The sequence below is a fragment of the Polypterus senegalus genome, chromosome 2, assembly GCF_016835505.1.
Source record: "Polypterus senegalus isolate Bchr_013 chromosome 2, ASM1683550v1, whole genome shotgun sequence".
NCBI classification, from domain to species: domain Eukaryota; kingdom Metazoa; phylum Chordata; class Cladistia; order Polypteriformes; family Polypteridae; genus Polypterus; species Polypterus senegalus.
This window is the reverse complement of record NC_053155.1, coordinates 318,440,667-318,465,185: the sequence shown is the minus strand read 5'-3', so window position 1 is coordinate 318,465,185 and position 24,519 is coordinate 318,440,667. Positions and strand designations below refer to the sequence as shown.

Below are 24,519 nucleotides of genomic sequence, written 5' to 3'. Positions count from 1 at the left end.
ATTGTGTTATCAAAGAATTAAGGCAAACGCTAAAAGTCAGCTTTGCAAAACCAGAAATGAATGATGTATGGAGCTGAGACATGGACAGTAAAGGAAGCAGAGCAGGAGAAGGAGGAGGAGGATATGAGAGAAATGAGAAGGTTGAGATGGATATGAGGAGTTACAATAAAAAGGACAGACCAAGAAATGAGACAATTAAAAGTGGTAGAGATAACTAAGAAAGTACAGGAAAGTAGGTTGAGGTGTATTGATATATGATGAGGACAAGTCAAGTCAAGTTGCACTGGTACAGTGAGTTGCTGCACCCACTGCACGATGAAACAACTCGGGATCCCGGTTTACAACCCTCCAGGCAGACACACGGTCCAGTCCCACCCTCCGGAAATGACCCTCTATCTGCCGCAGCCAGGTGTTACGTGGGCAACCCCTTGGCCTGGTCCAAGCACTCGGGTCCCCAACAATGAGGATTTTACGAGCTGGATCTCCTTTGGGGAAACGCGCCACATGGCCGTAGTGCCGTAACTGACGTTCCCTCAAAATACAAGTAATGTGCCTTATTCGGAACTCCATGAGCAACTGCTCATTCGACGCAAAGTCAAACCAATGGTACCCAAGGATTTTCCGGAGAGTCACAGTACCAAAGGAGTCCAGTCTTTGTCTCAGGTCACTGGATAGCATCCATATCTCGCAACCATATAGCAAGACAGGATGCACCAGAACTCTAAAGACTTGGACCATCGTCCTTTTAAAGAGACATCGGGAGAAACACACACCCCTTTCCAGCGACCTCATGACCCCCCCATGCTCTCACAATCCGTCTACTGACTTCACAGGAAGAGTCACCAGAGACATGAATGTCACTGCCAAGGTAAGTAAACCTCTCAATGAGGTCGAAACTCTCTCCGCAAACAGACACATTGCTGATGGCTGTGCCCAAGAGGTCATTAAAGGCCTGGATCTTGGCTTTTTTATTTAATGACGAGGACAGACAAGGAATATGTGGGGAAAACAGTGATGGGAATGGTAGTCCAGGTGAAGAGAAAGTGTGGGAAAGCAAAGTGTAAGTGGATGGATAAAGTAACAGAAGATCTGAAGGAAAAGGACTTGATTGGCGAGGAGGTGCAGGACCAAGGTATTTGAAGAAGGTTCATCAAGCACATGGACCACACATAGATGGGGGAAGAAGAAGAAGAAGAAGAAGAAGAAGAAGAAGACACTACAGTTCTCTTGTTTTCATTAAACTCTGCTGCTATACTTTTGAACAAGAGTCTTGCTTGTCTGTCCCACTCGACCTGCTCGTGACTATCGATGTCCTGGAAACAGTAGGGTGACCTCAGCTGCGGGTCAAGAGCATGAAACACCAGGGGCCTCATGTATAACGCTGTGCGTAGAACTCGCACTATAACATGGCATAAGCACAAAAGCCGAAATGTGCTTACGCACAGAAAACTCCAGATGCAGGAATCTGTGCGTACTCCAACTTTCACGTTCTTCCGCTACATAAATCCCGATCAGCGTGAAAAGTAACGCTCGTGCACGCGCTTTATGTAACGCCCCAACTCCTCCCAGAATTACGCCTCTTTGAATATGCAAATGAATATAAATCGCCTTTAAGCTCAGCCTTCTGTGAAAAGACAATGGGAAAAGCACGGGGAAAATATAAGAATTTCAGCGAATACCAAGTGGAGGCAAAGGAAAAACATACTATTTGTTCAAATAAACCGTGGAATAATCAACAAAAGGAAGTTGATCGAGTGACATAGCGTGTTGGAGAAGCTCACGTTCACAAAATCGCACAGTGCCGGAAATAAAAAAGAAGTTACATATCAAAGTCGGCGTGAAAAGCCGAGTTGTAAGCCCACTGTCTGAGTGTCATATGAAAGCTTATTAGGGTACAGAGAAAAAAAGGCACACAGTGGGGAAAAAGCACGAAATGTCAACTTGAATCTCGACATTTCCACTTTAATCACGTAGTTTATTTTGTCATTAAAGTAGAACATCATAAACTTCATCTTAAAATCGTTTAATCAACCAGTTTCTCAAATCACATCGTAATTAAAGTAGAACATTAAATGCTTTGTTTTGTATTTGATCTTCTATGTGCTCTGTGTGTGTGAATCACTACTTGCTTCTTAAACCGGCTCTCTTCCTCCAACTGGACACAGAATCCATTACATTCGTGATATTACAACTCTCTGAATAACTAAAATACTGAGATGTATATGTGATATCATTTTTATGATGATAGTAGTTAAAGCACGTTATTAAACATGGGTTTCACGGCGCAGTGATTGTGTGCGACCTTCGATGAAATAATTTATTGCAGCAGTACTGAGGGGCGGCTCTAGGCTTGTGGTGGCACTGGGCAGAGGAAGAATCGGTGGCTCCTTTGCCCGCCAATGTCAATATGGTATCTTATGCACGGTGGATGGTCACGTCCGTTGCAGACACTGCACAGCCGCTTTGTGCTCATGACACAAGCATTTAACTTTTGCCGAAATTTGCCGCTGCATTTTTAGCTGTGTTGTTATTTTCTCTTTCTGTTTTATATTCAATATATGTTGGCGTAGCCACCACTGCAGTCCTTGCTTTTCTTTCCCCAAATACCCAATTAGAATTGGGGAGCGCCGATTCTTCAAAACGTTTAAGGAACATTGAAATATCTTTGTAGTACATGTTTAATTATTCTATCCTTCACGCCAGTCCCAGTGAAGAATATAGATTATTTAAATGAAGTTAAAGTTTTATCTGTATAATATAATAAACATATTTTGCTGCATTTCACCTTAAAATGATATCGTCATCATATGTAAATACGCGCTTTATAAAGTGGCCCAGGTTGTGAGATATTATAACTGTAGTGCAAGTTTACAGTGAGGTGATTGTACTTATAAGTCCAAACAGTTCTACAAGGAGCAATTGATTGAGTGCATTTAAAGTTCTTGGGATGAAACTGTTTGTGAACCGCGAGGTCCGTACAGGAAAAGCTTTGAAACGTTTTGCAGTGGCTGAGACAGCGTGTCCTTAAAGCCGTATACCGATAATTCTCTTTTTGATCAGCTGCTGCTGTGATTCACACTCAGATACAGTGATATAAATACTCCGAGTGGTGCAGTGAGAGTAATATAGAAAAAGATGATCCGCTGTGGCAACTCCTAACGGGAGCAGCTGAAAGAAGAAGAAGGTGCAGTGAGAGTAACAACGCTAAAGCAGTTATGGTATTTGGAATCAGATGCGTTACACTAATAAACATCTGCAAAACCGAGAGGAGAACTTGCGTACGACAAGCTATGAGGTACCGTGGAAAAGTGCATGGCTTTACGCCAAGTGTAGGTTTTATACATCGCGATTTGAACGTGGAAAAGTTCTTACGCAACATTTCTGTGCGTACGCACCGTATATACATGAGGCCCCAGGTTTCTAATAGATGTTGATTTTTTATTTTTTCCTTAAATGATTTCTGATTTATTTTCACCTTCTTTGTGTAGGTTGCAATTTCACAAAAAAAAGTAGAAAAAGTTCTGACATGACTGATCTTAATCACAAAATCCTGCCATTTTAGGGTTAGGGATGTGTTCAATTTGTAGATCCACTGCAAATTATATAACATTTAAAACGTTTCTCAATGTAACACCCATCCATTTTTTATACCCGCTTATTGCTGAGCAGAGCTGAGAGGCAGCTGGAGCTTCTCCCACCACATATCGGGCATAAGACAGGAACAATCTCTGGACAAGATGCCCGGTCCAACATAGGGTCAACACTCACACAGGCCAATTTAGCATCACCAATCCATCATCTAACCTGCACCTCTTTGAACTGTGGTTACAAACCCAGACGGACATGGGGGAGAACATGTAAACACCTGGGACTTGAACCTTGGTCTACAAGTCCCAACGTAACAGCCATGCCATCCATCTGCAGGGGAATATCTATACTAATAAAAGGCAAAGCCCTCACTGACTCACTCACTCACTCACTCATCACTAATTCTCCAACTTCCTGTGTAGGTAGAAGGCTGAATTTGGCAGGCTCATTCCTTACAGCTTACATACAAAATTTGGGCAGGTTTCACTTCGCGTTATTCTACGCGTAATGATCAAAACTGGAACATATTTTTGTCCATATACTGTAATAGACTGCAGCTCAATAGCCGTGGGAGGCGGAGTTTCGTATTAAAGCATTTAACCAATCGCATTTCAGCCATCATTTGTTGCCAGGCAGAGAGGCTTTCACAATCCGTTGTGTAGGCACTCTAACACAGAATAAATGTCGATTAACCTGTTGCTCAGATTTTGAGTTGGTGTCAGTAGGGCCCTCTAGCAGGCATACGGCAATGTCACCGTATTCAGACCCATTGATTGGATAGAAGCCGATATGAGGAACTCTACGAGGCCAGTGAACGCACAACAAACGCTCCGAGCAAAAGATCATCACGTGCTCTACGGCCAACTCCATGGCAGGATTCTGGACAATATTATTTGCCAGACACAGACCAGATTTCAAGACCACGAAAACCTGATGTTTGTCACGCTTCTCGAGCCCCAGAAGTTTCGATAATCCAAGAAAAATTTCACGCATGCAGCCTTCTCCAGTTTAACACAGAGCCACGGAGCGCTTTTTGATCTGTCTCGGCTAAAAACAGAACTGACTGTAATGTATGCCATGGATGATTTTGCAGGAGAATCTCCCACTGATCTCCTTGACTTTCTTCATCAGAAAAATCTGAATGAGAGCATGGGGCAGCTGTTCACATTGGTCTATTTGACGGTGAGCATTCCTGTGTACACTGCTTCTGTCGAGCGGACATTTTCAGCCCTAAAGCGATTTCAAACTTATGCCAGAAATACCATAGGGCGGGTTCGACTTTCAGCATTAGCTTCGATGGCGATAGAAAGTGAGGTTTTGATGGAACTGAAGTGCACGGATAATCCGTACGACAGAGTAATTGAACTGTTTTTGAGGAAAGAGAAGACGATGAATTTTGTTTACAAATAATCTGAATTTTTGGTAAGTAAAATGTTGCGATTTTCCTAAATAATATTGCAAGTTTATGAGTTATTATTGATGTTTTTTATGTGTGTCAAGGCTGTGGCTGCAGTAGAAAGGAACTTGTTCTATTCAATAAAGGCATTTCTTGTTGCGACAGGAGTTATCATATATATATATATATATATATATATATATATATATACTGTATATATATATATATAGTGGTGTGAAAAACTATTTGCCCCCTTCCTGATTTCTTATTCTTTTGCATGTTTGTCACACAAAATGTTTCTGATCATCAAACACATTTAACCATTAGTCAAATATAACACAAGTAAACACAAAATGCAGTTTTAAATGATGGTTTTATTATTTAGGAGAAAAATCCAAACCTACGTGGCCCTGTGTGAAAAAGTAATTGCCCCCTTGTTAAAAATAACCTAACTGTGGTGTATCACACCTGAGTTCAATTTCCTGATTACTGCCACACCTGTTTCAATCAAGAAATCACTTAAATAGGAGCTGCCTGACACAGAGAAGTAGACCAAAAGCACCTCAAAAGCTAGACGACATCATGCCAAGATCCAAAGAAATTCAGGAACAAATGAGAACAGAAGTAATTGAGATCTATCAGTCTGGTAAAGGTTATAAAGCCATTTCTAAAGCTTTGGGACTCCAGCAAACCACAGTGAGAGCCATTATCCACAAATGGCAAAAACATGGAACAGTGGTGAACCTTCCCAGGAGTGGCCGGCCGACCAAAATGACCCCAAGAGCGCAGAGACGACTCATCCGAGTGGTCACAAAAGACCCCAGGACAACGTCTAAAGAACTGCAGGCCTCACTTGCCTCAATTAAGGTCAGTGTTCACGACTCCACCATAAGAAAGAGACTGGGCAAAAACGGCCTGCATGGCAGATTTCCAAGACGCAAACCACTGTTAAGCAAAAAGAACATTAGGGCTCGTCTCAATTTTGCTTAGAAACATCTCAATGATTGCCAAGAATTTTGGGAAAATACCTTGTGGACTGATGAGACAAAAGTTGAGCTTTTTGGAAGGCAAATGTCCCGTTACATCTGGCGTCAAAGAAACACAGCATTTCAGAAAAAGAACATCATACCAACAGTAAAATATGGTGGTGGTAGTGTGATGGTCTGGGGTTGTTTTGCTGCTTCAGGACCTGGAAGGCTTGCTGTGATAGATGGAACCATGAATTCTACTGTCTACCAAAAAATCCTGAAGGAGAATGTCCAGCCATCTGTTCGTCAACTCAAGCTGAAGCAATCTTGGGTGCTGCAACAGGACAATGACCCAAAACACACCAGCAAATCCACCTCTGAATGGCTGAAGAAAAACAAAATGAAGACTTTGGAGTGCCCTAGTCAAAGTCCTGACCTGAATCCAATTGAGATGCTATGGCACGACCTTCAAAAGGCGGTTCATGCTAGAAAACCCTCAAATAAAGCTGAATTACAACAATTCTGCAAAGATGAGTGGGCCAAAATTCCTCCAGAGCGCTGTAGAAGACTCATTGCAAGTTATCACAAACGCTTGATTGCAGTTATTGCTGCTAAGGGTGGCCCAACCAGTTATTAGGTTCAGGGGACAATTACTTTTTCACACAGGGCTTTTTTTTTATATTTTTTTTCTCCCTAAATAATAAAAACCATCATTTAAAAACTGCATTTTGTGTTTACTTGTGTTATATTTGACTAATGGTTAAATGTGTTTGATGATCAGAAACATTGTGTGACAAACATGCAAAAGAATAAGAAATCAGGAAGGGGGCAAATAGTTTTTCACACCACTGTATATATATACACACAGTGAAACACGTGCCGTGTACTGTTTGCATTATTTGACAGTAAAAGTATTTCAGTATATTCAATATATATAAATCAGCGCTTCCCGATTCATTTTACCCTCGCACCCCCTTGGTTTGAGAAGAAGTATGAAAAAATATGAGATTAAAGCAGAAAAAAAGATCACCAATTGAATCTTTATGATTAATGGATACTTTATTCGCCATCAATAATTATTTTGGTAAAGCCATACTCAGTGTAATCCTCCTTCCATTTTATAATTTTTCCGCCACTAGCCATGATTAAATGAACGGTAAAAAAGTAAGAGCCAAGCGAGGGTGACTTATTCAGGCAGGCAGGCGACAGCTCAATAGCTCGAATTTGGATATAAGTAATTTTTATTTACTCGGCAGAAATATCTTTGGCAGGAATGTAAGTTAAATTTAGTCTTTAAATTTCTATGGTGAAGAAAAATTTATGCAATGATGACTAAATTTAACTTACATTCCTACCAAACATATTTCTGTCGACTAAATAAAAATTACTTATAATAGAACTTGAACAGATTCGATAGTTCATAATACCCACGCAGCACTAAGTGCACATAACAGCGGGAGTCATCTGTTTTAACAAGCAGCATATTGCACTGACACAAAATAGCCTGCCCATTTAATTATTTAGGAATGGATAAATAAATTAAGATTTTGTACAAATAATGTTTTTCTTTTTCCTTCCTCGATGGATACTGGCACCCCCATATATATATATATATATATATATATATATATATATATATAGTGAGAGAGAGAGATAGATAGATATAGATATAGATATAATATAGATAGATAAAGATATAGATATGTGACAAAACAATTACTTTGATTACCTTGACAATCATGTTACGTTATTTTCAAAATGTTTCCTTTTCTTTTTCATTACTTCTTTAACACACTACTTCTCCACTGCAAAGTGCTGGTATTTAGCTAGTATAAATATATATATATATATATATGTATGTGTGTATATACTGTATGTGTGTGTGTGTGTGTATATCTCTCTCTCTATATATATATATGACAGCAACACTCATTACAGTGATAAAATAATTACATTGTCAATCATTTTACGTTATTATTAAAATGTTTCCTTTCCTTTTTCATTACTTCTTTAACACACTACTTCTCCGCTGCGAAGCGCGGGTATTTTGCTAGTCCAGTATTATCCACTATAATCTGGCCAAAGTGTTTTTCCTGGAGAAGAAGGCTAGAAAGATCTAATTGTCAGAGTATGCATGTAAGATATCACTCAAAGCTGCACAATAAATGTCACCCTTTACTTATTTCCAGATGACTCCCGTGTCCCTATAAAGCTGGCCGAGTGCAGGGGACACTCTTGTCCCTGTACAAGTTGCTCTCCATTCAGATTTTATCCCACTCCCCAGTTGCCAGCCGCAGATCCAGCACGTACCCAAGAGCATTTCTGCTGATAACAGCAAAGCTTCTTGTAGATGTGAACAGTGAATTAGTTTATGACTTGCTCAGACAGAAGGTGAGGGCCATATACTTATTAATGGCGTGACGATACCAAAGCTGCATTGGTCACCTTTACAGCTAGCTAGAGTAATATTATCTAAATGTTCATCTAACCCATAAAAAAACAAAGATAAAAGTCAACAGCAGCAGCACTGTGATGGCGTGAAGTTCTCTCTGCTCAAGATGCAAAAACTAATGGATCAAAAAATGAGAAATGGGTTACTCACGGGTGCCAGCCGAGGAACCGTCCTTCCAGGATGCACGCATGAAACCCAAATGAGCGCCCGGATTAACACAGCCTGTCTGCATAGAGGTAACCATAGCAACTTGAAGGGAATTCCAACAATGTAAAGCTGTCAAAACTTTTAACTATTCAGCAATTTATTTGCTGTTTTAATATGCATTCAGTATCGTGCAAAAGACTTACATGTCGTAGGTGTGGATTTTTTTGTCTACAGCACAGTGGTGTTTAGGAGAGATAGCAGTGGAGTTTTTAACTGGATTGTTTAATGTTTAAAATCTTGGGAAGTAAGAGGATGCCTGAGGAGTGGAGAAAAGTGTTCTGGTATGTCCACTTGTAAGGGGGATGTGCAGGACTGTAGTAACTACAGCAGGATAAAACTGATGAGCCACATCATGAAGTTATGGGAAAGAGTAGTGGAAGGTCAGTTAAGAAGGGAGGTGATGATCAGTGAGCAGCAGGATGGTTTCATGCCAAGAAAGAGCACCACAGATGTGATGTTTGCTCTGAGGGTGTTGATGGAGAAGTAGAGAGAAGGCCAGAAGGAGTTGCATTGTGTCTTTGGACCTGAAGAAAGCAAATAACCGGGGGCCTTGAGATGAGTTGTGGTATTGTATGAGGAAGTCGGAGTGTCAGAGAAGTATGCAAGAGTTGTATAGGATATGTATGAGGGAAGTGTGACCGTGGTGAGGTCTGCGGTAGGAGTGACGGAGGTGAGATTACATCGGGGATCAGCTCTGAGCCCTTTCGTATTTGTAATGGTGATGGACAGGATGACAGATGAGATTAGACAGGAGTCTCCATGGACTATGATGGTTGCTGATGACATTGTAATTTGTAGCGAGAGTAAGGAGCAGGTTGAGGAGACCCTGAAGCGGTGGAGATATGAGAGGAGGGGAATGAAGGTCAGTAGGACCACCAGGACAGAATACATGTGAGAGGAAGGTCAGTGGAATGGTGAGGATGAAGGAAGGTGGATACTTGGGATAGCAGTACAGAGTAATAGGGATTGTGGAAGAGATGTGAAGAAGAGAGTGCAGGCAGGGTGGAGTGGGTGGAGAAGAGTGATTTGTGACAGACGGGTATCAGCAAGAGTGAAAAAGAAGGTCTACAGGACGGTAGTGAGACCAGCTATGTTATATGGGCTGGAGACGGTGGCACAGGAGACAGAGCTGGAGGTGGCAGAGTTAAAGATGCTAAGATTTGCATTGGGTGTGACGAGGATGGACAGGATTAGAAATGAGGACATTAGAGGGTCAGCTCAAGTTGAGAGACAAAGTCAAAGAGGCGAGAATGCATTGGTTTGGACATGTGCAGAGGAGAGATGCTGGGTATATTGGGAGAAGGATGCTAAGGATAGAGCTGCCAGGTAAGAGGAGAAGAGGAAGACCTAAGAGAAGGTTTATGGATGTGGTGAGAGAGGACATGCAGGTGATGGGTGTGACAGAACAAGATGACGAGGACAGAAAGATATGGAAGAAGATGATCTGCTGTGGCAACCTCTAATGGGAGCAGCTGAAAAAAGAAGAAGCATTAGTGTGCCAGTAGAAAGCAGCAAATTTCAGATGTACAAATATTCTTTTTCCAAAAAAATTATTAAACATCACAGAAATATTTTAATTAAATAAAGTAACTGATTAGGAGTCAAAACTCGCTGACTTTGTAGCTCTCTAGCCCAAAGCAGGATTAAACGAAGAGAGACATGAGGAGTGGATGGAGGGAAACTTGGGCAAAGAAAGAAAGATTTTTTTTTTTTTAATTTTGAATTGAACTTTATTACTCAATACTCAACAAGCCATTCACAATAATAACAAAAGTAAAGCAAACAAAGAAAACCCCAACTCACCCCCAAAAAAGTAGAGCCAGGGGTTGATGAACGGTACTAATGGCCTTTCTCCCTCTTCCACAGAACATCAGAACACTCTGGACGAGAACGGGCCATTCAGCCCAAGAAAACTTGCCAGTTTTAAGCACTTAATTCTACCAAAAAATATAAAGTCGTGCTTTGAAAGTCCCTAAAGTCTTACTGTCCACCACGCCACTTGGTCGCTTATTCCAAGTGTCTGTCGTTCTTTGTGTAAAGAAAAACTTCCTAACGTTTGTGTGAAATTTCCAGCTGTGTCCCCATGTTCTTAATGAGCTCATTTTAAAGTCACCGTCTCGATCCACTGTACTAATTCCCTTCATAATTTTAAACACTTCAATCAAGTCACCTCTTAATCTTCTTTTGCTTAACCTGTAAAGGCTCAGCTCTTTTAATCTTTCCTCCTAACTCATCCCCTGTAGCCCTAAATCAGCCTTGTCGCTCTTCTCTGGACCTTCTCTGGTGCTGCTATGTCCTTTTTGTAGTCTGGAGACCTGAACTAAACACAGGACTCCACATGAGGCCTCACCAGTGTGTTATAAAGCCTGAGCAGAACCTCCTGTGACTTGTACTCCACACATCAAGGCGCTATATAACCTGACATTCTGTGAGCCTTCTTAATGGCTCCTCAACACTGTCTGGCAGTTGATAGTGTCGAGTCCACTACGACTCCTAAATCCTTCTCATAAGGTGGACTCTCGATGTTCAGACCACCCATTGTGTATTCAAACCTCACATTTTTACTTCCTATGTGCAATTCTTTACATTTACTGACATTAAATTTCATCATCCACAAATCTGCCCAAGGCTGTCTGCTATCCAAGTCCCTCTATGATGATATAATGGATTCCAAATTATCTGCTAATCCACCTATCTTGGTATCATCTGCAGACTTCACCAGCTTGTTCTTTATATTCCTATCTAAATCATTTTTAGACATTAAACATCAGCGGCCCCACCACTGACCCCTGCTGGTCACCACTGTTATCATCGGCCAATTCTGATTGAGTTCCTAACACCATCACCCTCTGCTTCCCGTGTCTGAGCCAATTCTCCACCCATGTACCACACACCCTGAACTGCCACTTCTTTTAGTTTGATGCCCAACCTCTCATGTGGCACTTTATTAAATGCTTTCTGAAAGTCAACATAAATAACATCATCTGCTCCACTTTGATTGTATCCTTTTATTCCCTCCTCATAGAATTCCAGCCTGTTAGTAAAACACTAATGACTAACAACAGAGATGCAGTGTGCAGAGCTAATCAGCAGCTCTAGTCAGGGTGTTCTAAAATGATTTAAACCCAACAAATGACTTCCTGTACGGTGTAGACTCTGTGACAGTTGTAGTCCCTTGCCACTACACAGGTTGAACTGTAATCTTTATGGAAAGAAGTGATGTCCTGCCAAGCGAGGTGTGTTTGGAATTTACAACTTCTTGCTTCGAAACGATCACAACTTCACAGGGGAGATTATTGCATGGTGTGGCACAACAAGCAGAAAGGCGGCTATGAAGATCAATGCGGTGAAAAGATTGGCACTCCATCCAGATTACTAACAGATTTGTAAGATGGCACCGGGACTTGCAGTCAACCAATCAGCACAATGGTTCCTGGTTGACTGAACAGTACACAATGAGGAGTACGAGCTGGGAGCTGGTACCGGTCAGAATGGCACAAAACTTCCCGAGTTTCAAAAAAGTCTCTGTTTCCTGAAAAATAAGTTCATGAAGCAGGAAAGCAGACAAGAAAGTCTGAACCAAATTGTACAGTACATCCATGTTGCTGTATTCAGCTCCATCTTCACCGATAACTCCCCAAAGTCCAAACTGCTGATAGATTTTTAAGAAGGTGCTTAGGCCATCAAATAAAGGTTCTTTTACTTCAGAAACGAGAACTTTCGTCTCTCACTCTTCAAAGTTTTTGCTTCGTTTGCCTCTTGTTTCTTATCGCCTTGATCTCCCCTTACAAGTAAATCTGTTTTTCCCATAAGTCTGAGGTTTATTAGCATAGTCCATACATTATCGTGTCAATGTTTACATACGCACATTAACGACTGCAATTTTTAAACGGTCAATCACGTACAAATGTGAGTACATCAGGTGTTATAAATCAGATTTTGTTTTACTGGACGCATACGGATTCATAAATGAGACCCCCCCCCAGGTTTGGATAAATGATCAGCCTCTGACAGTAAAGCATACAAAGCCACTGGGCCTGCCATGTGGAGACATGGCAAGAATTAACTAGGCAACTTTTCAGTGTCATGGGGGCTGGTGGCCACCAGCAAGTGTGAAGCCAGCTCCTCATGGGGTGGCAGTGCAGCACAGGACATCACATCGGGTACATTTATTGTCACCGGTCAGTCTGTTGAGCACACACAAGTTTGGGATGCAAGATGAGAACCCATCAACCATCAGAAAGACTGCAAGGATGGCAGGCAAAGGTCACAAAGACAAGCTGGGTGAAGGCGGCACTAAGCTCTGTGCTGTCATTCTGATATGTTTTTCAATAAGTTTAAGTTTTTCATGGTGAATTATTATTAAAAACTAGTGGGCTTTGCTGACTTCTCACTTTGCTCGCCAACCCCCTGGCCTGCGCTACACGTTAGCCTCTTTGTGGTTCTGCTGGTCACGTATGGAAATGCGGATGTAGAATTTAAACAGATTTTAATTTTCATGTGAAGTGTTACATTTGCATCCACACGAATTGAATTTCGTTCTTTCTCTCTATTAAATAAAATGACTTTTTCAAGTGTTTGGCTCTGAGATTTGTTAATTGACTTTGTAAAAGCTATTCTAATGGGAAACTGTTAACGTTTTAATACGAATGGCAAATCAAGATCTCCTTTGTTGTGTAATGTTATCCCCTGAAGATGTTCTACATTACATTTCTTGGATACGTCCTTCTTTCTACAGCAATTCACCCGGTTTTAATGGTTGTAGATATTATTTGTGATATTGTAAGTTGATGTTTTCATATTCTGCACCATCACCACCAACTGTTTCAGCAGAGTCTATTGATACGCAACATTTTCACGTTAATTCGTTTGACTTCCTTGTTTCTCGGTGCTAGAATTGCCCGTGCTCATTTTATCTGTTGATAACCATTCGGGGTAAAATTCTTCAATAAGATTTGGACAAAATACTTCTTCCTTAATTAGGAATTTAAAGTGAGGAAAACATTAAAATTTATAAGAGCCGAGAGCGCAGGAACTCTGACTGTCAACAGCATTCACACCAATGAGAGGTGAGAGGAACGTTGACGTGGCTGAAAAATGGTTGATAGGAGGGCGGGATTTGAAAAAATCTCATGTTAAAAGTCTCATCTCATGGGACTTCATTCTAAAAGGTCTCTTCAAAAAGTCACGTCTCATCGCCCAAGATATTTTTATTATAATACAGAGACATGAACAATTTGAGCAAAATAAAACACAAGGTGGGGGCAAGTTGGCTGCTTAAATTGACAAAGACCCTGGGAATGAGAATGGGAATCAGAAATAAAAATATATATGAAAAAATACTTTTTAAAAACCGCGCTTATATTACGTTAAAAAGTGTACTAAAAAGTAAAAAATAAGTCTCATACATCACTCGTAAAATAAAAGGTGGGCGCTTTGCTAAGATTTTAAGAAGTGTTTTATGAATGTTGATTGATTAAAAGCGCCCACTCTTTTATTTTATGAGTGATGTATGAGAGACTTATTTGTTACTTTTTAGTACACTTTTTAACTTAATATAAGCATGGTTTTTAAAAAGTATATATATATATATATATATATATATATATATATATGTCTATATTTGTATATGTGTATATATACTGCTCAGAAGAATTAAAGGAACACTTTTTAATCAGAGTATAGCATAAAGTCAATGAAACTTATGGGATATTAATCTGGTCAGTTAAGTAGCAGAGGGGTTGTTAATCAGTTTCAGCTGCTGTGGTGTTAATGAAATTAACAACAGATGCACTAGAGGGCAACAATGAGATGACCCCCAAAACAGGAATGGTTTAACAGGTGGAGGCCACTGACATTTTCCCTCCTCATCTTTTCTGACTGTTTCTTCACTAGTTTTGCATTTGGCTACAGTCAGTGTCACTACTGGTAGCATGAGGCGATACCTGGACCCTACAGAGGTTGCACAGGTAGTCCAACTTCTCCAGGATGGCACATCAATACGTGTCATTGCCAGAAGGTTTGCTGTGTCTCCCTGCACAGTCTCAAGGGCATGGAGGAGATTCTAGGAGACAAGCAGTTACTCTAGGAGAGCTGGAGAGGGCCATAGAAGGTCCATAACCCATCAGCAGGACCAGTATCTGCTCCTTTGGGCAAGGAGGAACAGGATGAGCACTGCCAGAGCCCTACAAAATGACCTCCAGCAGGCCACTGGTGTGAATGTCTCTGACCAAACAACCAGAAAGACTTCATGAGGGTGACCCAAGGGCCCCATGTCCTCTAATGGGCCCTGAGCTCACTGCCCAGCAGCATGCAGCTCGATTGGCATTACCTATAGAATACCAGAATTGGCAGATGCACCACTGGTGCCCTGTGCTTTTTACAGATGAAAGCAGGTTCACCCTGAGCACGTGACAGAAGTGAAAGGGTCTGGAGAAGCCATGGAGAACATTATGCTGCCTGTAACATCATTCAGCATGAGCAGTTTGGTGGTGGGTTAATGATTGTCTGGGGAGGCATATCCATGGAGGGTCACACAGACCGCTACAGGCTTGACAAAGGCACCTTGGCTGCCATTAGGTATCAGGATGAAATCCTTGGACCCATTGTCAGACCCTATGCTGGTACAGTGGCTCCTGGTGCACGACAATTCCTGGCCTCATGTGGTGAGAGTATGCAGGCAGTTCCTGGAGGATGAAGGAATTGATACCATTGACTGGCCACCACACTTTCCTGACCTAAATCCAATAGAACACCTCTGGGACATTATGTTTTGGTCCATCCAATGCCACCAGGTTGCACCTCAGACTGTCCAGGAGCTCAGTGATGCCCTGGTCCAGATCTGGGAGGAGATCCCCCACAACACCATCTGTCATCTCATTAGAAGCATGCACCGATGTTGTCAGGCATGTATACAAGAACACAGGGGCCATACAAAGTGCTGCGTACAATTTTGAGTTGCTGCAATTAAATTTTGGCAAAATGGACTCGCCTGCCACATCATTTTTTCACTCTGATTTTTGGGGCGTCTTTGAATTCAGGGCTCTGTAGGTTGATCATTTTCATTTCCATCAAACGATGTGGCATCCTTTCGTTCCTAACACATTACCCAGTCTATATCAGTATAGATATCCAGGAGGATTTCTGTTTCCCATTGAGATCTGATGTGTTTTCAAAGTGGTCCTTTAATTTTTTTGAGCAGTTTATATTATTTCCAACTTTTTAGTCTTCGGTAATTTTTTGTGTCATTTGGTAATCAATATTTTAACACTTCCTTTAATATTTCTATCCATTACTAGTGCCGTCTATTGGTGAAATCATGAACTATTCTTCATATGAAAATTTAATTTCTTAATTAACTTGGATTAATTGATCAATTAGTGAAACTGATTATTGATTCATGTATTGTCATTGGAAGTGAGTCTTGTTCTTCTTTTGGCTGCTCCTATTAGGGGTCGTCACAGTGGATGATCTTCTTCCATATCTTTCTTTCCTCGTCATCTTGTCCTGTCACACTCATCACCTTCATGTCCTCTCTCACCACATCCATAAACCTTCTCTTAGGTCTTCCTCTTTTCCTATTTCCCTGGCAGCTCTATCCTTAGCACCCTTCTCCCAATATACTCAGCATCTCTCCTCTGCACATGTCCAAACCAACGCATTCTCGCCTCTCTGACTTTGTCTCTCAACCTGAGCTGACCCTCTAATGTCCTCCTTTCTAATCCTGTCCATCCTCGTCACACTCAATGCCAATCTTAGCATCTTTAACTCTGCCACCTCCAGCTCTGTCTCCTGTGTCACCGTCTCCAGCCCATATAACACAGCTGGTCTCACTACCGTCCTGTAGACCTTCCCTTTCACTCTTGCTGACACTCGTCTGTCACAATTCACTCCTGACGCTCGTCTCCACCCACTCCACCCTGCCTGCACTCTCTTCTTCACTTCTTTTCCACAATCCCCATTACTCTGTACTGTTGATCCCAAGTATTTAAACTCATCCACCTTCACCAACTCCACTCCTTCATCCTCACCATTCCACTGACCTCCCTCTCATTCACACACATGTATTCTGTCTTATTCCTACTGACCTTCATTCCTCTCCTCTCATATCTCCACTTCTCCAGGGTCTCCTCAACCTTCTCCCTACTGTCACTACAGATCACAATGTCATCAGCAAACATCATAGTCCACATAGACTCTTGTCTAATCTCGTTTGTCAGCCTGTCCATGACCACTGTAAATAAGAAAGAGCTCAGAGCAGATCTCTGATGTAATCCCACCTCCGTCACTCCCACTGCAGACCTCACCACAGTCACACTTCCCTCGTACATATCCTGTACAACCATTACTGTACTTCTCTGCCACTCCCAACTTCCTCAAACACTACCACAGCTCCTCTCTTGTCACCCTGTCATATTCTTTCTCCAGGTCCACAAAGACGCAATGCAACTCCTTCTGTTCTTCTCTCTACTTCTCCATCAACACCCTCAAAGCAAACATCACATCTGTGGTTCTCTTTCTTGGCATGAAACCATCCTGCTGCTCACTAATCATCACCTCACTTCTTACCTGATCTTCCACTACTCTTTCCCATAACTTCATGCTGTGGCTCATCAATTTTATCCCCCTGTAGTTACTGCAGTCCTGCACATCCCCCCTATTCTTAAATATCGGTACCAGTAGACTTCTTCTCCACCTCTCATCATCCTCTCACTTTCCAAGATTCCATTAAACAATCCAGTTAAAAACTCCACTGCCGTCTCTCCTAGACACCTCCATGCTTCCACAGGTATGTCATCTGGACAAACGGCCTTTCCATTTTTCATCCTCTTCATCGCTGTCCTTACTTCCTCCTTGCTAATCTGTTGCACTTCCTGATTCACTATCTATCTCCACATCATCCAACCTCTTCTCTCTCTCGTTCTCTTCATTCATCATCCCCTCAAAGTTCTCTTTCCATCTGCTCAACACACTCTCCTCACTTGTGAGTACGTTTCCATCTTTATCCTTTATCACCCTAACCTGCTGCTCATCTTTCCCAGCTCAGCCCCTCTCTGTAGCCCACTGGTCTTTTTTCTCTCTCCTTAGTGTCCAGCCTCTCATACAACTCATCATACGCCTTTTCTTTAGGCTTTGCCACCTCTCTCTTCATCTTGCTTCTTATCTCCTTGTAGAATTTCAAGTCATTTGGACAATAGGACTTGAGTTAAATATCGATTACAAGATTTGTACCAGACGACAAACAGGTGAAGTTAAAATTAGCGTGGTAAAAAAAAATAAAAAGAAAAGAAAAGCTGATGTGCCATCTCCCTGTAAAGGTCACCTAAGGACACGTCACACACACTTTTTAACTATTAAATTGATTTCAGCGGAACATTTTTATTGCTGCAACTAGCAATTCAGGCACAATTACTAAATGAGCCTTGGGTCATGTGACACACTTACCACTTCAAAGACGTCCAGCACGCTAGTCGGATCACCATAAAGTGAGTCTCGTCAAATGAAGAAGCCAGCAGATGGCTAAGCGGCGTCTCACAGTTGTTCACTTCGGGCTGGAAGAGAAAGAAGAGAAAGTGAATTGCCGTTTTATCATACAAGGCAATCTCTCCATAAATGAAGTCTTCATTAACAGGAAAAGTCCAAAGGCCATCGTAACATTTGTGTCATGTGCTGCTGTGGCTGAGATTCCTCAATTGTCACTGAACCTCACCCGAATCTTTAACAGAGATTTTGGACACATTTTGGATTGATGATGCAGGGCCCTCCCTAACGTTTGGGACACAAAGACACGTTGGTCCTTGATTTGCCCCTCTGCTCCACAGTTTGAAATGACAGATCGAACAATTCAGACATCGTGATTAAAGTGCACACTGCAGACTTTTATTTAAGAGGATTTGCAGACATTTCTGTCATACACACGTTTTCTACATGCCTCCATTTCAGGGCACCATAATGTTTGGACACAGCAATGGCAGGACTGTTAAAGTCATTGTCATATTTAGCACTTTGTCACATACACAAAGCAGAGACTAAATATCCTGAGGTGGCTGAAGCAAGCAGGTCTTCCCCCTTCCATCCTCACCATGTTCTACAGAGGCACCATGGAGAGTGTCCTGACCAGCTGCATCACGGTCTGGTATGGCAACTGCAACATATCCGACTGCAAAGGATAATGAAGACAGCAGAGAACATTATTGGGGTGCCTCTCCCTTCACTACAGGACATATTTTACAAACGCAGTGTCCGCATTGTGCAGGACCCCTCACACCTCTCACATGGACTTTACACACTTCTGACATCCAATAGAAGATACTGCAGCATCAGAGCCAGATCTACTAGGCTGCAGGAGAGTTTTTACCCCCAAGCTGTCAGACTCCTTAACACCAGGCTGCCCCCTGGGATCTCCCACACGGCCTCAACCACCTCTAAAAACAGAACTTTTATACATGAAAACCACAGTCCTGCAAAGACGAGTGTGCAGGGAGAAAAGAACTGAAGATCTCATACTGACCTTTAAGGATTTTGCACTTTGACATTCTGACCTGTCATTGTTTACACGTCCTAAACAAATATTATCATACACTGAGTCACGCTGCCATTTCTGTACTACCTCACACTGTGCTCTATTATCTATTATTTATTATATTACATATTTATTGACTATATTGATGTACAGTGCATCCAGAAAGTATTCACAGAGCATCACTTTTTCCACATTTTGTTATGTCACAGCCTTATTCCAAAATGGATTAAATTCATTTGTTTCCTCAGAATTCTACACATAACACCCTATAATGACAACATGAAAAAAGTTTACTTGAGGTTTTTGCAAATTTATGAAAAATAAAAAAAACTGAGAAATCCCATGTACATAAGTATTCACAGCCTTTGCTCAATACTTTGTCGATGCACCTTTGGCAGCAATTCCAGCCTCAAGTCTTTTTGAATAAGATGCCACAAGCTGGGCACACCTACCCTTGGCCAGTTTCGCCCATTCCTCTTTGCAGCACCTCTCAAGCTCCATCAGGTTGGATGGGAAGCGTCGGTGCGCAGCCATTTTAAGATCTCTCCAGAGATGTCCAATCGGATTCAAGTCTGGGCCACTCAAGGACATTCACAGAGTTGTCCTGAAGCCACTCCTTTGATATCTTGGCTGTGTGCTGAGGGTCGTTGTCCTGCTGAAAGATGAACCGTCGCCCCAGTCTACGCTCTGCAGCAGGTTTTCATCCAGGATGTCTCTGTACATTGCTGTAGTCATCTTTCCCTTTATCCTGACTAGTCTCCCAGTTCCATTCCCACAGCATGATGCTGCCACCACCATGCTTCACTGTAGGGATGGTATTGGCCTGGTGATGAGTGGTGCCTGGTTTCCTCCAAACATGATGCCTGGCATTCACACCAAAAAGTTCAATCTTTGTCTCATCAGATCAGAGAATTTTGTTTCTCATGGTCTGAGAGTCCTTCAGGTGTCTTTTGGTAAAACTCCAAGTGGGCTGTCATGTGCCTTTTACTAAGGAGTAGCTTCTGTCTGGCCACTCTACCATACAGGCCTGATTGGTGGATTGTTGCAGAGATGGTTTTGCTTCTGGAAGGTTCTCCTCTCTCCACAAAGGACCTCTGGAGCTCTGACAGAGAGACCATCGGGTCGGGTTCTTGGTCACCTCCCTGACTAAGGTCCTTCTCCCCCGATCACTCAGTTTAGATGGCTGGCCAGCTCTAGGAAGAGTCCTGGGGCCTCATGTATAACGCCGTTCGTAGAACTCGCACTATAACCTGTTGTAAGCACAAAAGCCGAAATGTGTTTACGCACAGAAAAATCCAGATGCAGGAATCTGTGCGTACTCCAACTTCCACGTTCTTCCACTACATAAATCCCGATCGGCGTAAAACTACGCGCTCGCTTTATGTAACGCCCCAACTCCTCCCAGAATTACGCCTATTTGAATATGCAAATCAATATAAATCACTCTTAAGCTCAGCCTTCTGTGAAAAGACAATGGGAAAAGCACAGGGGAAAATATAAGAATTTCAGCGAATACCAAGTGGAGGCAAAGGAAAAACATACTATTTGTTCAAATAAACCGTGGTATGATCAACAAAATGAAGTTGATCGAGTGACATAGCGTGTTGGAGAAACTTGAAAGCTCACGTTCACAAAATTACACAGTGCCGGAAATAAAAAACAAGTCACATATCAAAGTCGCCGTGAAAATGCGAGTTGTAGCTTACTGTCTGAGTGTCATATGAAAGTTTATTAGGGTACAGAGAAAAAAAGGCACACGGTGGGGAAAAAGCACGAAATGTCAACTTCAATCTCGACATTTCCACTTTAATCACGTAGTTTATTTTGTCATTAAAGTAGAACATCGTAAACTTCATCTTAAAATCGTTTAATTAACCAGTTTCTCAAATCACATCGTAATTAAAGTAGCACGTTACATGCTTTGTTTTGTATTTGATCTTCTATGTGCTCTGTGTGTGTGAATCACTACTTGCTTCTTAAACCGGCTCTCTTCCTCCAACTGGACACAGAATCCATTACATTTGTGATATTACAGCTCTCTGAATAACTCAAATACTGAGATGTATACGTGATGTCATTTTCATGATGATAGGAGTTAAAGCACGTTATTAAACATGTGTTGCACTTCGATGAAATAATTTATTACAGCAGTACTCAGGGGGCTCTAGGCTTGTGGCGGCACTGGGCAGAGGAAGAATCGGTGGCTCCTTCGCCCGCCAATGTCAGTAAGGCAGCTTATGCACGGTGGATGGCCTCGTCCGTTGCAGACACTGCATAGCCGCCTCGTGCTCATGACACAAGCATTTAACTTTTGCCGAAATTTGTCGCTACGTTTTTAGCTGTGTTGTTATTTTCTCTTTCTTCGTTGACGACACTGCTATCATGGGCTGCATCAGGAGTGGGCAGGAGGAGGAGTACAGGAACCTAATCAAGGACTTTGTTAAATGGTGCGACTCAAACCACCAACAACTGAACACCAGCAAAACCAAGGAGCTGGTGGTGGATTTTAGGAGGCCCAGGCCTGTCATGGACCCCGTGATCATCATATAGGTGCAGACCTATAAATACCTGGGAGTGCAGCTGGATGATAAACTGGACTGGACTGCCAATACTGATGCTCTGTGTAAGAAAGGACAGAGCCGACTATACTTCATTAGAAGACTGGAGTCCTTCAACATCTGTAATAAGATGCTGCAGATGTTCTATAAGACGGTTGTGGCGAGTGCCATCTTCTACTCAGTGGTGTGCTGGGGAGGCAGCATAAAGATGAGGGACAAACTGGTGAGGAAGGCAGGCTCTATTGTAGGCACGGAGCTGGACAGTTTGACATCCGTGGCAGAGCGATGGGCTGAGCAGACTCCTGTCAATCATGGAGAATCCACTGCATCCACTGAACAGGATCATCTCCAGACAGAGGAGCAACTTCAGCGACAGACAGACTGCTGTCACCGTCCTGCTCCACTGACAGACTGAGGAGACCCCACACTATGAGACTCTTCAATTCCATCTGGGGGGGTAAACGTTAACATTATACAAAGTTGTTGTCTGTTATACCTGCATTGTTATCACTCTTTAATTTAATATTGTTCTTTATCAGTATGCTGCTGCTGGAGTGTGGGGATTTCCCCTTGGGATTAATAAAGTATCTATCCATCACAAATGTCCTCACTCAGTCCTCATTGTATTTAGGGTTCTCATAGAAGGACTTGATGATGACAGTCATGTGGATGTCTGGCCTTTAATCCATCAATGTAGGGACATCACGGTGCTTTGATTAGGTGGTGGTGCCACAGGTTGCAACCCCAGAAAACCGGAAAAATAACAGAAGAGAGAGTAGGGGTTAGTACGGATTTTGAATATGAATAATAATGATAATTAATTGAATATACAGAGCATCAGGATTAAACTAAGATGAAGCTATGAGAAAGCCATGTTAAGGTAATGTACAGTAATGCAGTAAAGAACTAGGGGGCCCATAATCCCCCCTCCACCAAACTTTCCACTTGGCACAATGCAGTCAGGCGAATCCCATTCTCCTGGCCACAGTCATCCATCAGATCACGTGATTCGTTACTCCAGAGGACACATCTGCACTGCTCTTGAGTCCAGTGGCGGGCGGTGGGCTTTACAGCACTGCATCCGAAACTTTGCATTGCACTTGGTGATGTCAGGCTTGGCTGCAGCTGCTCGGCCATGGAGACCCATTCCATGGAGGTCTCTCTCTATGCTACAATGTTCTCGAGCTTTTGCAGGTCTGTTACTGTTGACGCTGCAGAAAGTTGGCGACTTCTGCCCACCTCAGCATGCGCTGTTTCCACTGTGATTTGAAGTGGCCTACCACTTTGTGGCCGAGTTGCTGTTGTTCCCAGTTACTTCCACTTTGTTAAAATACCACTAACAGTTGACCGTCGGAATATTTAGTAGCGATGAAATTTCACAAATGGACTTACTGCACAGGTGGCATCCTCTCACGGTACCACTGAGCTCCTGAGAGTGAGCCATTCTTTCACAAATATTTGTAGAAGCCATCTGCATGTCGAGGTGCTCGATTATATCCACCTGTGGCCATGGAAGTGACTGGAACACCTGAATTCAATGATATTGGGGGGGGGGTCCCCAATACTTTTGGCAATGACTTCTTAAAGTCTGCCATTCATAGACATCACCAGGCACTGGGGCTGTTCTCTGGTAATGCTATGCCAAGCCTCTCATGCACCCATCTTCAGCTGCTGCTTGTTTGCGAGGGTCTTGTCCCCTTAAACTTTCACTTCAGCATATGGAAGGCCTACTTAATTGGAATTAAATTGGGTGACTGGCTTGGCCATTTAATGGTTTTCCATTTTGTTAGCTTTGAAAAACTTCAGTGCTGCCTCAACAGAATGTTTGCTCATGATCTTGTCATACAGGATGACATGCTTCCCTGGTGACACCAGTTGCTCCCCTCTCTCTCTCTCTGTGTGTGTGTCAGCTGCCAGCTTCTTTGCATAGCATTGCCTCTACAGTCCAGTCCACAGTGCAAATCCCACCCTTGTCGCCAATTGAACTGCTGTGAACTTACATTACAAAGCATCTGAGTTTGAAGATTAAGTGATGGGGTGACACACAGGCAAGAACTTTGCAGAATGAGCTAAATGGAGACCTCCATCCATCAGCTGCACAGAGCCCATCCCTGATTTTCTCTGATGATGTTCTGCCAAGCCTCTCATGCAGCCACCTTCAGCTCCTGCTTGTTTCAGGGGGCTTATCCCCTTAAGTTTTCCCTTCAGCATAAAGAAGGTCTGCTCAATTGGATTAAAATCAGGTGACTTCTTTGGCCATTCCAGAAATTTCCATTTTTTAGCTTTGATAAACCAGTGTTGCCTCAGCAGAATGTTTGGCTCATTCTATTGTTGCTGGTGGAAGCGCCATATAAGGAATTTGGAGGCATCTACTGGAACGTGAGCAGATCAGATGTTTCTCTACACCTAAGAATTTGTTGTGCCACTGCCATCAGCAGTTCCACTATCAATGAAGTGTGCCAGAACCTGTGGCAGCCATACATGCCCAGGCCATAACACCCCCAGCACTGCCATGTTTAACAGATGAGGTGGTCTGCTTTGGATCTCTCCTTTTGATCTCCAAATGTTGCTCTCACCATCACTCTGATGAGGTTCATCTTTGTCTTGTCTTTCCACAAGACCTTTTCCCAGAATTTTGCAGGCTTTTTGAAGTCCTTTGTCACAAACTGTAATCCGGCCATCCTGTTCTAGTGTTCTCCATCTTGCAGTGTGGCCTCTGTTTCCGTTCATGAAATCTTCTGCTGATAGTTGTCTCCGACACGTTCACATCAGCCCCCAAAGATGGTTTCTGATCTGTCAGACAGGAGTTTGTTGCTTTTTCTCTACCA

General features: G+C 42.5%; 1 protein-coding gene across 1 annotated transcript in view; it reads right to left on the bottom strand.

Annotated features, from left to right (window-relative positions):
• Window positions 1–18,159, bottom strand: part of slc10a2 (solute carrier family 10 member 2) — a 62,774-nt gene extending 44,615 nt beyond the window's left edge. Inside the window, exon 1 of the mRNA XM_039745934.1 lies at window positions 18,056–18,159. The gene's annotated coding sequence lies outside the window, so the exon portion shown is untranslated. The remainder of the gene's footprint in view (window positions 1–18,055) is intronic.
• Between the last annotated feature and the right edge of the window lie 6,360 nt (window positions 18,160–24,519).